At 45.6% G+C, this 4,128-nt stretch overlaps 1 long non-coding RNA gene across 2 annotated transcripts; it reads left to right on the top strand.

Moving 5' to 3' along the window:
• Positions 1-633: 633 nt before the first annotated feature.
• Positions 634-3,262, top strand: LOC125543044 (uncharacterized). 2 transcript variants are annotated; one of them, XR_007298241.2, is made up of 3 exons: positions 634-1,476; positions 1,550-1,820; positions 2,825-3,262. It is a non-coding gene; the product is annotated as an uncharacterized LOC125543044 (long non-coding RNA). The 2 variants fall into 2 exon arrangements; XR_007298240.2 differs by having other exon boundaries at positions 1,553-1,820.
• The last annotated feature ends 866 nt before the right edge of the window (positions 3,263-4,128 follow it).

Consider the following 4,128-nt stretch of genomic DNA (forward strand, 5'->3'; position numbering starts at 1 on the left):
TGGAACTATTCAAGCTGTTTTTATTTGCATTTTCCAAAATTTATACAACAGTCATATTAATACCAAAATTTCACAAGAATATGCCAATTGTAAAGTTTATGAAAAAAAACTTATGCCTGATTTGAAAAATAACATTACTTCAGAATAAATTATTTGCTTGACCGTCTTATCTTTATATCTTACTATATAAGCATATTCAATTTCTGATAACAGTCGTATTACTCCCTCCTTCTGGTTTAAAAGGTCCAATTCAAAAAACTCTCGAACCAAGGTAGATGGTGGGTGATGTAATAAACTTCATATTTTGTGAAAGTACTCAATTAGCGTACTCATTTTCCTCAAGAATGGAGTTCATCGACACGTTAATTTGAATTAACTGCAATGCATGCATGTGTGACCACTAAATGGCCAGAGACTTCTACATACATTTGTGAGTTTTCTTTTAATTCTTGCATGCAACGATTTAACGTGACTCGAAATCTAAAAAGGTGACCGAGAACAATAAAAACAAGACTTACAAAGCAAAAAAGGAAAAAAATGAGATAGACTTTTGAAAACGAATGAATGGAATATGTTTTTATATGCCTCTCAACGTGCAGAGCACGGGCTACTTACTAGTTCTGATAATAGCCGAGTACTGTCTCGCGAATCGAACCGCAGCAAAAATCCCCACTCCACCTTCTACCGGAGCGCTACCCCAGGCCGCCGCCGCCCCACCCCGCCCCTGTCCACCTTCTACCGGCGTCGCTGCCGGATCACCACCCAAGGCCGCTGCCTCACCGCCCGGCACCCATCCACCTCCTACTAACCCCGCCTCCGGAGTACCATCCCAGGCCGCCGCGAGCACGCCCCGACCCCATCCACCTTCTACCGGCGTCGTTGCCACGTTCCCCCGGCCACCCACCCCCCGTCCACCTTCTACCGCAGCCGCGTCACACCTTCCGGCCACCGCATCCCAGCGCCACCAGATCAGGCCTCCCCACATCCCTGGACTCCAGATCGGACTTGCCCCGTGCTCGTTGCCCCAAGCTTCTTTGCCCCTGCCCCAAGCTTCTCCGCCGCCGGCCTCCGTCGTACCCTCACCCCCACCCCCACCCCCGACTAGCAGTGCCACCACCTCACTCCTCTCTGCCTCGCACACTGGATTGCATCCCCACCGCCAGAAAGAGGATTGCATCCCCTTCCTTGCCATTGACCGCGAGGTCAATGGTCGAGGCCATGGCCACACATGGGGCGGCAAAAAGTGAGCACCCGCACCTCACATTGCGTCCCCGGCCGCTAGATCCGTCGCACAATGCGATCGAGGGAGCGGATGGGTGGCCAGCGAGCGAGATTCCACTCGGTGCCCTGCAGTTCGGTCCATGTGTGCGCCACAGCCCTCCATCGGGCGCGCGTGTAGTGGGATCCCGTCGTAGACATCCATAGTTGGCGCAACGGCAACTCTGAAAGGCAAAAAACTCAACCTGACATCTGCAGGTAACTTCACTGATGAACTGTACTGATATTTCAGATGTGAGACACCATGCTTCAAGCTTGTCTCGTTCTCTAGCAGGTGATTTCCTCACGTTGGCCAAACTTGGGAGCGATGATACCTTAATGCTCCAATTTCCCATTAACTTGAGAATCGAGGCAATCAAAGGTATTCTCAGGAATGCAATTCGGCTCCCGGCGTGATGCTATGTCGGTATGTCCAGCAGCGGCGCAGCGCCTCCGTCCAGTACACGCAGGTTAAATTGTTTACTATTTTTTGCAACAACAAGATGAGCGATGGTGGTGGCCGAGTGATGGTGACGGCATGGAGGTTTCTGCTGTGTTGTATGGTATGAATCCCTCTCCTCCTTGACCTCTGCTTGGTTGCTGCTGCACCAAGATCCTCTGCTTGTGGGTGTCATGGTCGTGCAGCTCGGAGAAGCTCGCCATGCGGTTCAGGGCTCGTACGCGTGCAGTCCAGCGAGCGCCATGTCTTCCCCTCTGGTCGGTCGACCATGGCCATGCAGCTCAGAGATGCTCGCCATGCGGTTCGGAGCTCGTGCGCATGCAGTCCGGCAAGTGCCATCTCTTCCCCTGCAGTCCGTCGACCATGGCATGCAACTCAGAGACACTTGCCATGCGGTGCAGAGCTCGTGCATGTGTAATCTAGCTAGTGTCGTGCATGTGCTGTCCAGCGAGCATCCGTGCACAACAGCGCCTCTGCCACAACATTCAGTAGAGGATTCCCTAGTTTGGAAAATGCTAACTTTTGGATTCTAAGACGAATTAGGTCCCTTAATTATGATGATATGTTGCTAGACCAATTAGTGTCCATGCACAGCAGCTTCTAAGACCAATTTTGAATTAACTTTTGGAAAATGGTAAATTTTGGATTCTAAGGCAATTAGTGTCTGTGCATATTGCTAGACCAATTAGGTCCCTTAGTCCAAAAGTTTTGGATTCCGTGTCTGTTGTTCTCTTGTTCAATTTACCTTCTAAGACTACATGTGTCCGTGCATGGATTAACTTTTGGATTCTAACACTAATTGGTCCGTGCACAACAGCTTCTAACATTTTTCCTTCTTGTGATGTTGCACTAGCACTATGTATCCCGGGACCATATGTAATATGTTCAATACTTTCTAGTCTTTTATTTTTCAGTAAAAGATGGAACATGGTTGTGGGCATTTGCTCATTCTTTTTTCTTATCCCTTGCACATTTTGTTGAAGAGCACCAAGATCCTCTGCATGCACCAAACGACTGACATGCAGTTCACTGATTGTGTTCTTTAAAAAAATTCAAACTGCACTGCCGTCCATTGTTCTCTTACTATTCACTTTATCCTTTTTTCAGGTGAAAGACGAACATCAAAGTACAGAAAAACGTGCACTGCAGTCTCTTGTGGCTTTACTTTACCTTTCTTCAAGTGAAAAATGCGCAACATCGGCTGGCCCACAAATGGAGTTCTGCTGGCTGGTAGTGCAGATTTTGTGTGTATGTATGTGGGTGGCTGTAAAACAATGAATGTATGTATGTGTCTATGAGCATCATCGGCGTCCATAGACAAAGGCGCAAAACAAAATGTGCGCGTGCAGTTTGCTTAGCTCGGTCATGCAGCACATTGTTTTTGTTTTGTGCGGTCTGTTTGTTTGTTAAAAGAAATCAAAGAATGTTGGTTGGAGGTAACATTCTTTTGATGCAAAATGTAATTTTTAAATGCAATACACTCGTCCCATTCATGCAACTCACCAACATTGACCATGTAGTCGAGATAAAATTTACTTGACCATCTGATGCAGTGCGTTTTCAAGTGTGTTGTGGTTCAGTTATGCCCGATGTGAAGCACACTTACCTTGCTTGTTTGGGAAAAAAAATCATGAAGTTTACTTGACCATTTGATGCAGTGCGATTTTTAGTATGAAACTGTTCTTCTGTTTGATGAAGTGTGCACGTCGATTTTAGTGCTTGTTTGGGAAAAAAATTCGTCTAAGAAAAGGAACCATGAAGTTCACTTCCATCTGATGCAGTGCGATTTTTAGTCTAAAAAGCAGTGCGGTTTTTGTCTGATGTGGTACACATGACGATTTGGTGTTGCAAAAAAACAGAGCCTTCGCATTTCGTTAAAATCAAAAATTTTCTTAAACCGCAAGGAATCAGAGAGAGTGTTCTACATGAAAAAGTTGCGTCTCGTCGATATCTTTCCAACGGCGTATCATTTGAATCATTTCTACAACCGATTTATAAAAATTTCGTGAAAACGGCCGCTGTCACTCGTCGTCCATCGTACAATTTTTAAAATTAACTTAAAACCGTGAGGAATCTCAAAAACATTTCAACATATGAAAGTTGCGCATCGTCCATAGCTTTTCAACGGTATATTACACGCCTCGTTTCGACAAACGGTTAAAAAACTAGAACGAAAACAGTACCGAAAATTTTAATTTTTTTGAAAAACAAAATTCCGTAATTTAGTAAATTTGAAACTGCTCTTAAATCGTAATGAATTAGAGAAAACAATAGTTATGAAAAAGATGCGCCTCGACGATATCTATCCAACGGTGTATCATTTGCCTCATTCCGACGAGCGGTTTAGAAAAAATGTGAAAAAACGCTCGCTGCCACCCTTTGTGGGTCGCACCGTTTTTGAAACTGCTCTT

The sequence above is a fragment of the Triticum urartu genome, chromosome 3A, assembly GCF_056163025.1.
Source record: "Triticum urartu cultivar PI428250 chromosome 3A, HENAU_Tu73, whole genome shotgun sequence".
NCBI classification, from domain to species: domain Eukaryota; kingdom Viridiplantae; phylum Streptophyta; class Magnoliopsida; order Poales; family Poaceae; genus Triticum; species Triticum urartu.